Here is a 10,908-nt window from a genome sequence, read left to right as displayed (position 1 = left end):
GCTACTACGCAAGTAACCCTGGCGGAAGGGGCTACATGAATAGGATGAGGGACCTATGGATTCTTCGATACCCAACATCCACAATGACGGCGAAACAACTAGTAGCTCAGTGTTCCAACATTCGAAAGAAGGGACTGCCCTCACAGCTAGAGATTGACGAGGTACAACACAAATGCTACGGCAAGGAGGAGTCAGGACGCCAGGTCAGGGGGAAGATATCATCACCCGAGATTGGGTACATAGCCCCAAGTGCGATAGGAGAAGGATCGTTGAGTGCGAGAGGAACTGACCTGAAAAATAGGATCATGGCCAAGCTTGAAACCTGGATCCCCCGTAGCCGGTTACCAAGATTACGTGAAGTACCCTCAGAAGGTCTGCTAGATGATGTTAATGCAGCACTACGGGCAATACCTACAACCACGATTACCGACACTAACAAGCTCATCTACAATACGGCAACAGTGATCAGTGAGATGCTTGGCTACAAGTTGAACAGCGACAAGGGGCAGTACCCTCCATGGAGAAGGAGGCTAGAGGGCAAGATCAAAGTAGCACGGAGGGAGGTTAGCCAACTAACGGAGTTGCAGAAAGGTGCGACAAATAAGGTGCCTAAGAAATACAGCAAGCTGTCCATACCTGAGGCCTTAGAAACTGCCAAGCAAAGACTCACAGCCTTGGCCAGCCGCTTGAGTAAGTACACCAGAGAGATAGAAGGCAGGAGAATAAACCAGCTGTTCTCCACAGAACCAGCAAAGGTGTACTCTCAGTGGCAAGGGAACAATAAGAGAACAGCACCACCAAGGCTGGAGACGGAGCAATACTGGAAGAGCATATGGGAGAAGGATGCAACCCATAACGGCAATGCTCAGTGGCTAGAGGATCTGAGGGCAGACCACAGCGACCTCCCTGAACAGGGTCCAGTAACCATCACAGTGGCAGATATCCAAGAAAGGGTCTCCAGTATGAAGAGTTGGACAGCACCAGGGCCCGACATGGTTCACGCCTACTGGCTGAAGAAGCTGACTGCACTCCACGAGCGTCTGGCAGCACAAATGAACCAGCTGCTAGTTAACGAGAGACACCCGGAATGGCTAACTGAAGGCCGGACGGTCCTGATCCCCAAGGACCCCAAGAAGGGACCGGTCCCCTCCAACTACCGACCAATAACCTGCCTCAGTACTACATGGAAGCTCCTGTCAGGCATCATATCGGCTAAGATGAACAGGCACATGGGTCAATACATGAGCGGGACACAGAAAGGAATTGGCAAGAATACCAGAGGCGCAAAACACCAGCTACTGGTAGACAGAACAATCAGCCGAGACTGCAAGACCAGACTGACCAACCTGTGCACTGCCTGGATTGATTACAAGAAGGCCTATGACTCAATGCCCCACAGCTGGATACTGGAATGCCTAGAATTGTACAAGATCAATGGGACCCTAAGAGCCTTCATCAGGAACTCAATGGGGATGTGGCGTACAACACTAGAGGCCAACTCCAAGCCCATAGCACAAGTTACCATCAAGTGCGGGATCTACCAAGGAGATGCTCTGTCCCCACTGCTGTTCTGCATAGGCCTGAACCCCCTCAGTGAGATCATTAACAAGACTGGCTACGGATACCGACTACGGAACGGAGCAGTTGTCAGCCACCTCCTGTACATGGATGACATCAAGCTGTATGCCAAGAGTGAACGAGACATCGATTCATTGATCCACACTACCAGGCTATACAGCAATGACATTGGAATGTCGTTCGGACTGGAGAAGTGTAGTCGGATGGTAACAAAGAGAGGGAAGGTAGTCAGAACTGAGGGGATTGAACTACCAGAAGGCAACATTGCAGACATAGAGGACAGTTACAAGTACCTGGGGATCCCGCAGGCGAATGGGAACCATGAAGAGGCCGCTAGAAAAGCTGCAACCACCAAGTACCTGCAGAGGGTCAGGCAAGTCCTGAGGAGTCAGCTGAATGGTAAGAACAAGATCCGGGCCATCAACACGTACGCCCTGCCCGTGATCAGGTACCCTGCTGGGGTAATAGGCTGGCCAAAGGAGGAGATAGAAGCCACTGACATAAAGACAAGAAAGCTCCTTACCATGCATGGAGGGTTTCACCCCAAATCCAGCACCCTGAGGCTGTACGCTAAGCGGAAGGAAGGGGGCCGGGGACTGGTGAGTGTCAGCACCACAGTCCAGGATGAGACAAGGAACATCCAAGAATACATTGGGAAGATGGCCCCAACTGACCGAGTGCTCAGTGAATACCTCAGGCAGCAGAAACCCAAGAAAGAGGAGGGAGACGAGGAACCATCATGGAAGGACAGGCCCCTGCACGGTATGTACCACCGGCAGATAGAGGAGGTGGCTGATATCCAGAAATCCTACCAGTGGCTGGACAAAGCTGGACTGAAAGACAGCACAGAAGCACTAATCATGGCAGCACAAGAACAAGCTCTGAGCACAAGATCCATAGAGGCTGGGGTCTATCACACCAGGCAAGACCCCAGGTGCAGGCTGTGTAAAGATGCCCCAGAGACAATCCAGCACATAACAGCAGGGTGCAAGATGCTAGCAGGCAAGGCATACATGGAACGCCATAACCAAGTGGCCGGCATAGTGTACAGGAACATCTGTGCCGAGTATAACCTGGAAGTCCCGAGGTCAAAATGGGAGATGCCCCCAAGGGTGGTGGAGAATGACCGAGCTAAGATCCTGTGGGACTTCCAGATACAGACGGACAAAATGGTGGTGGCTAACCAACCGGACATAGTGGTGGTAGACAAACAGAAGAAGACGGCCGTAGTGATCGATGTAGCGGTTCCGAATGACAGCAATATCAGGAAGAAGGAACACGAGAAGCTGGAGAAATACCAAGGGCTCAGAGAAGAGCTCGAGAGGATGTGGAGGGTGAAGGTAACAGTGGTCCCCGTGGTAATCGGAGCACTAGGTGCGGTGACTCCCAAGCTAGGCGAGTGGCTCCAGCAGATCCCGGGAACAACATCGGAGATCTCTGTCCAGAAGAGCGCAGTCCTGGGAACAGCTAAGATACTGCGCATATATATATATATGATTCTTGCCTCTACACATCCTGAGGCCGAGTCAGCAGGGAATTTGCACATTAACAGTGCAGTGGATCCTGCTTGTGCCGTGATATTCAGGACTGCAAACCGAGCAGGTTCACTGACTTTCAGCTTGTTGTGTTTGTGGATATATGACTGACTTTAATTATTCACAAAATCCTCACATTCTCTGTAAGATTACAGTCAACTATTGTACGGCGTATATTTTGAAGTAAAGGCTTTAAAACCAAGTTAGTACAAACATCGCTAATGTCACATAACTTTCCCAACATGTGGCCAACAGTGATGTTTTAATGTTCTTCATTATAAAAACATTTGCGCATAAATAAGTGACATAATATTCAGTACTTACTTCTGAAAGTTTACTCTTCATCCGCTCCGCTTCCGCCGTTTTTTTTTCCCGGCAAAATTGTCCACACCACTGCCGCGCTATGAAGTCTGGGATATGTTGGGCCATGAAGGCTACACCGACCCATCCTTAAAATTCAGGGAAATTAAGGACGCATTTTAGGGCTGCATTTCGAGCAGCCTTTGAATTGGGACAGTCTTTGTCGTGTCGCTGTGACGTAATCGGCCTTAAAATGCGGCCTTTAAGGCTGCAGACCCCAAATCCGGTCATTGGTACTTCCTGGCTTGTGTAGTTACTAGGTAACAAAAGCTCAACACTGCCCCTAGCGTCCTGGAGCACTTCCGTTGTGTTTTGGAATTTGCATGTGTTTTGGAGTTTGCAAGTGTTTTGGAGTTTGCGTGTGTTTTGGAGTTTGTACGTGCTTTGTCTCTAGGGGCCACCGTACATACTTCACATGAAGACCAAAATAGTTCCAAAGTCCAGATCTGAATGAGGGTGGGGGAGGTTCAATTTGCCATGTTGCAACCAGCTTAGCTACTGTCTTGCTAGCTTGTGCTGCGCTCAGTGGATCTGCGCTCGACAGTGGAGCCTAGGCGGAGTAGTCGAATGCAGATCCACTGAGCTCTCAACACAGACAGCATCATCAGAAGAAAAGTTGATAAAATAAATTAAAATTTTGTATTGTTTGATACATATGCGTACCGAACCGAAAGCACTGTATCAAACGGTTCAATATCGATATCGATCGATACTTTTTTTTTTTTTTTTACAACAGGAGTAACAGGAGCAGAAGAGTCTGGAACAGCAGAGAAACAATTTCAGCCATTTGGACTCAGCTCAGCCACTACAGAGGAAAAATGTCTTCAACACAAAAGGTGAGAAAAACATCACAGACAACACAACACTGTTATTGAAACTGTGTGTTCAGCTGCTTGGTTTTTAAAAACCCGTTAACAGCAGCTTTATCTTTTCTATCCTGGGCTCATCCATACAGGGAGTGCAGAATTATTAGGCAAGTTGTATTTTTGAGGAATAATTTTACTATTGAACAACAACCATGTTCTCAATGAACCCAAAAAACACATTAATATCAAACCTGAATGTTTTTGGAAGTAGTTTTTAGTTTGCTTTTAGTTTTAGCTATTTTAGGGGGATATCTGTGTGTGCAGGTGACTATTACTGTGCATAATTATTAGGCAACTTAACAAAAAACAAATATATACCCATTTCAATTATTTATTTTTTACCAGTAAAAGCAATATAACATCTCCACATTCACAAATATACATTTCTGACATTCAAAAACAAAACAAAAACAAATCAGCGACCAACATAGCCACCTTTCTTTGCAAGGACACTCAAAAGCCTGCCATCCATGGATTCTGTCAGTGTTTTGATCTGTTCACCATCAACATTGCGTGCAGCAGCAACCACAGCCTCCCAGACACTGTTCAGAGAGGTGTACTGTTTTCCCTCCTTGTAAATCTCACATTTGATGATGGACCACAGGTTCTCAATGGGGTTCAGATCAGGTGAACAAGGAGGCCATGTCATTAGTTTTGGTTACATCATTGTAATGTGATACTATCACCAGAAGGTGGTGGTAACACACCAGCAATGTGTTTGTTGACATGTTTGATTCCACTGACGGAGGGAGTTTCAGTTTGTTCCACGACTGCATTTCACTCACTGCCTCTGTCACTGCAGGACCAACATGGAGCAAGAAGTCAGCACTCTCAGGAGGCTGACAAACCTCACAGAAGAAAGGGAGAGAAAACGTACAGCTGTGAGTTGTGTGGAAAGTCTTTTACCCAGGCTGGAGCCTTAAAAAGACACCAACTCATCCACAGTGGAGTTAAAGCATACAGCTGTGACATGTGTGGAAAGTCTTTTACCCTGGCTGAAACCTTAAAAAGACACCAACTCATCCACAGTGGATTTAAACCTTACAGCTGTGAGTTGTGTGGAAAGTCTTTTACCCATGCTCAAAGCTTAAAAAGACACCAACTCATGCACAGTGGATTTAAACCTTACAACTGTGAGTTGTGTGGAAAGTCTTTTGCCTGGGCTCAAAGCTTAAAAAGACACCAACTCATGCACAGTGGATTTAAACCTTACAGCTGTGACTTGTGTGGAAAGTCTTTTATTCAGGCTGGAGGCTTAAAAACACACCAACTCATCCACAGTGGAGTTAAAGCATACAGCTGTGACTTGTGTGGAAAGTCTTTTACCCTGGCTGGAGCCTTAAAAAAACACCAACTCATCCACAGTGTAGTTAAACCTTACAGCTGTGACTTGTGTGGAAAGTGGTTTACCCAGGCAGAGAACTTAAAAACACACCAACTCATCCACAGTGGAGTTAAATCTTACAGCTGTGACTTGTGTGGAAAGTCTTTTACCCTGGCTAAAGACTTAAAAAGACACCAACTCATCCACAGTGGAGTTAAATCTTACAGCTGTGACTTGTGTGGAAAGTCTTTTACCCGGGCTGGAGACTTAAAAAGACACCAACTCATCCACAGTGGAGTTAAACCTTACAGCTGTGACTTGTGTGGAAAGTCTTTTACCTGGGCTGGAAACTTAAAAACACACAGAATCATCCACAGTGGAGTTAAACCTTACAGCTGTGACTTGTGTGGAAAGTGGTTTACCCTGGCAGAAAACTTAAAAACACACAAACTCATTCACAGTGGATTTAAACCTTACAACTGTGACTTGTGTGGAAAATCTTTTACTCAGGCTGGAGGCTTAAAAACACACCAACTCATCCACAGTGGAGTTAAACCTTACAGCTGTGACTTGTGTGGAAAATCTTTTACTCAGGCTGGAGACTTAAAAAGACACCAACTCATCCACAGTGGAGTTAAAGCGTACAGCTGTGGGTTGTGTGGAAAGTCTTTTGCCCGGGCTGGAGCCTTAAAAAAACACCAACTCATCCACAGTGTAGTTTAAGCACACTACTGTGACTTGTGTGGTAAAGCTTTTGCTCAAAGTCGAAACTTACAGAAGCATCTAGTTACCCACTCTGGAATTAAGGCGTACAGCTGCGATTTTTGTGGAAAAAGGTTCAGTGACAAACAGTACCGAAATATTCACCTACGGATTTACACTGGAAATTATGTTTCCTGCTGTGATCAGTGTGGGAAACTGTTTACAACAGATGCACAGTTACAACGACACATGTTTAGCCACTCTGAGGAGAGACCTTACAAAAGTGAACTGTGTGAGAAGACTTTTAAAGTTCCACATCACCTGAAAAAAACACCAACAGATCCACACCAGAAATTAACTCTACAAGTGCAGTTACTGTGAGGATGTATTGATTTTTTTATCTTGTAATTTTAACCTGATTGTTTGGAACAAGTCTAATCAGTAAACTTATGGAGTTATACTGAATGAACAGTTTGGAAAAATGAAGAGTCATTTTCGCTCGGTAAGCTGAGTGTTATAATGTAAACAGTAAAACGTAGTTGGACATTGGCAGAGATCACTTACGCTGTCATTGTTTAGAAGCAGAGCAACACAGATGGATCCAGTTCTCAACCCTGTCGTCACTGTGGTGGTGGGAAAACGTTTCTCTGTGACCTTTGTGGAAAAACCTCCAATCATCAACGGGACCTTAAACCGCATCAACGTAGACACACTGGAGACAAAATGAACTACTGCAAAGAATGTGGGAGAGGCTTCCACACACCAAGTACATTAAAAATACATGAACTCTTCCACAGTGGGGTTAAAAAGCACATCTGTGACTAGTGTGGGTCATCCTTCACCACTGCACGTGAGCTTAACGAACAAGAATGAGCAAATCCACACAGGAGAGACACCATACAAGTGCAGACACTGTGACAAAAACTTCTCACAATCAGGTCATCGTAACAAACATGATTGTACACACATGGAAGCGAACTTCAGCTCTGACCAGTGTGACAAGAGCTTCAGGAATCTCAGTTCATACTCCAAACACAAACGATTCCACGCTGTAAATAAACTGTTTCACTGTTACCAATGTGCAAAAACATTCACTTCATTATCTGCTCTGTGCAAACATCAGCCTGATCATGTAGGACTGAAATCACTGGATCACAATGAATCTGAAGAGAGAGAAAGATCCTCTTCTGGCTTCAGGGTTGGACTTAAAAACCTTGAGATCAGGCTCCACAGAGTTCAGATGGAATCTCATGTAAAGAGTGTCAGCTGATGTCACATTTGGATCTGATGAGGTAGCTCTGATTTCTGGACCTGCAGTGAATAATCCTGAATGTTACATTTAGGAAGCTGCATGTATAGATATGTACATCTATACATGCAGCTTCTCTGTCACTGTCACTACATGCAGGGCGATCAAAATTACTGATATAGATATATATCAATTTCTTTCATTTGAACTTTCTTAGTTTTTCCAAAATTAACTTCTTTTTTTTAAATCTATTCATTTCAAAGAAATGTTAAACGTTAAAAACGGCAGCACACATAAGGACCCTTTAAATAATTCAAATTCTATTAAACATCTATTTTTGGCTCCTCCTTTCACTTTAGTGTATTTACTGTATCGTTGAAGTCCACATGTTGTTTTAATGAAATCATTTTGATCCACATGTTCTGCAGCTGTTTTCTTGTTGATTTGAAGTTTGCATTATGAAATCCTGATAATGTTAAAGCGTTAGTTATATTTGATGAACTCTGTGTAAAGTTTGTCTTATTAAACAGTTTGGTGTGAAAAATAAAGAAATGGTCTCAGAACAAGAAGTTTGAGCCCTGATTTCATATTCAAACTAGAGGGAGTGCAGAATTATTAGGCAAGTTGTATTTTTGAGGAATAATTTTATTATTGAACAACAACCATGTTCTCAATGAACCCAAAAAACTCATTAATGGTAAATGGCCTGTATTTATATAGCGCTTTACTAGTCCCTAAGGACCCCAAAGCGCTTTACATATCCAGTCATCCACCCATTCACACACACATTCACACACTAATATCAAAGCTGAATGTTCGTGGAAGTAGTTTTTAGTTTGTTTTTAGTTTTAGCTATTTTAGGGGGATATCTGTGTGTGCAGGTGACTATTACTGTGCACAATTATTAGGCAACTTAACAAAAAACAAATATATACCCATTTCAATTATTTATTTTTACCAGTGAAAGCAATATAACATCTCCACATTCACAAATATACATTTCTGACATTCAAAAACAAATCAGCGACCAATATAGCCACCTTTCTTTGCAAGGACACTCAAAAGCCTGCCATCCATGGATTCTGTCGGTGTTTTGATCTGTTCACCATCAACATTGCGTGCAGCAGCAACCACAGCCTCCCAGACACTGTTCAGAGAGGTGCACTGTTTTCCCTCCTTGTAAATCTCACATTTGATGATGGACCACAGGTTCTCAATGGGGTTCAGATCAGGTGAACAAGGAGGCCATGTCATTAGTTTTTCTTCTTTTATACCCTTTCTTGCCAGCCACGCTGTGAAGTACTTGGACGCGTGTGATGGAGCATTGTCCTGCATGAAAATCATGTTTTTCTTCAAGGATGCAGACTTCTTCCTGTACCACTGCTCAAGGCTGGACTGGGACAAAAAATCAGCCCGGGCATTTTGACTAGAGAACGGCCGACCAGGATAAAAATTGAAAATGTGACGTCATTCAGGGGTAAAACCGCAAAGGATTCTGGGAACTTGTGGCAAGAGGTGCTAGCGCACGCAGGCTTTCAATTGAGCTCAGTTACACAGCAATAAAAAAATGGCAAGAAGCTGTTGTAACTGCAATAGCCGGTCGCATGACAGCCACGGAAAGCCGACGGGTAAAGAGATCCTTTTTTTTTTTTTTTTATCGGATTACGTCGTTGAAGATAAATTTTTTAAGCCATGTTTCTGAAGTAAGAGCTGATGGTCTGGATATACCAAATATAACGTCTCAGAACACTCCAGCTCACATGTTAGTCTGCTCCATTCCCACAAAGGTCAGAGTTTTGTAGTAGTTAATACGTCATTTTTCTTAACATAATTGGTGATATAGGTTACAAGCAAGTCTGGCGCTGAACAGAAATTGTCGCGCTATGCTCCTTTGTTTATTGTGCATAAATAGTGAATTGTCCTGACACAATATTGCGTTTCGCTTCTGTTATTACCATGGTACACTGACAAAAACATATTCTTTTATTCACAGGATAAAACAGTTGTTTTGTATCACTAATTGTCCAGTGCGATTACAGCATACAGTATTATTGTCACTGCTACATTTCTGTGATGCTACCAGAAATTATTTCCACTACTAATTAATTACCGTTGAGCTCAAAGGTTATATTAATAAACTGTTAACGAATGTGTATTTATGAAGACGATTTGTGAGACTGGTAAACTTTGTTCGTACGATGGTCTTTCGTTCTACACGGTGCGTTTCAAGGTCCTGTACCCATCCGTCGGTAAACTGGTCCTGGGCTTGTTGCAGTGACCTGAAGTTACTAAACTTCATGAGTGTATGCACTCACTCCAAGAAGCGTATAATTATAAATATGAGCGTGGTGAAAGTTGGGCAGCACGCTAATGTATTTTGTCCACTCTGTGTGCTCGTAAGGGTCTGACCCTTTCACTCCTTTGATTTTTTCCTCGTATCTTTTCTTTGACTTTTCGTCGAGTATGTTTTTGTACGGACCGGCATTGTTCTCCTTCGTTTTGTACATTCCTTTTTTGTGCGGCAAAGAAAAAACAAGAAGGTATTGGAACCGGAGAATGAACGTTTTGCGGTGCTGCAAATGCTTGCATTTGATGCAGTACTTGGATTGTTATGCCACGAGTTCCCGGCATGCAATGCGCGAAAATCACGTGATTGCTAAACAAGGGGGAGGGTGCATCCAGCCTCCTCGGTTGTAATTGGTCCAGCCCAGAGTCGATCATGACCAATTGGCCAATCCAACACCTTTCATTATATATACCCTTCCTAAAAAAAAAAAAAAAAAATCCATCGGCCCATAAAAACAAAAAATCGCCAGCGGCCCACCGGGCAAATGCCCGGTATGCCCGATGGCCAGTCCAGCTATGCCACTGCTTGAAGAAGGTGTCTTCCAGAAACTGGCAGTAGGACTGGGAGTTGAGCTTGACTCCATCCTCAACCCGAAAAGGCCCCACAAGCTCATCTTTGATGATACCAGCCCAAACCAGTACTCCACCTCCACCTTGCTGGCGTCTGAGTCGGACTGGAGCTCACTGCCCTTTACCAATCCAGCCACGGGCCCATCCATCTGGCCCATCAAGACTCACTCTCATTTCATCAGTCCATAAAACCTTAGAAAAACCAGTCTTGAGATATTTCTTGGCCCAGTCTTGACGTTTCAGCTTGTGTGTCTTGTTCAGTGGTGGTCGTCTTTCAGCCTTTCTTACCTTGGCCATGTCTCTGAGTATTGCACACCTTGTGCTCTTGGGCACTCCAGTGATGTTGCAGCTCTGAAATATGGCCAAACTGGTGGCAAG

General features: G+C 44.2%; 1 pseudogene; it reads left to right on the top strand.

The window, feature by feature from the left end:
- The first annotated feature begins 3,321 nt into the window (after positions 1-3,321).
- LOC146675734 (uncharacterized) lies at positions 3,322-10,278 on the top strand (annotated as a pseudogene).
- Positions 10,279-10,908: the final 630 nt, after the last annotated feature.

This window comes from Rhamphochromis longiceps, linkage group LG3, assembly GCF_057381845.1.
Source record: "Rhamphochromis longiceps isolate RC_006_pf linkage group LG3, R_longiceps_female_GT1.1, whole genome shotgun sequence".
NCBI lineage: Eukaryota > Metazoa > Chordata > Actinopteri > Cichliformes > Cichlidae > Rhamphochromis > Rhamphochromis longiceps.
This window is presented reverse-complemented; position numbering and strand designations above follow the sequence as displayed.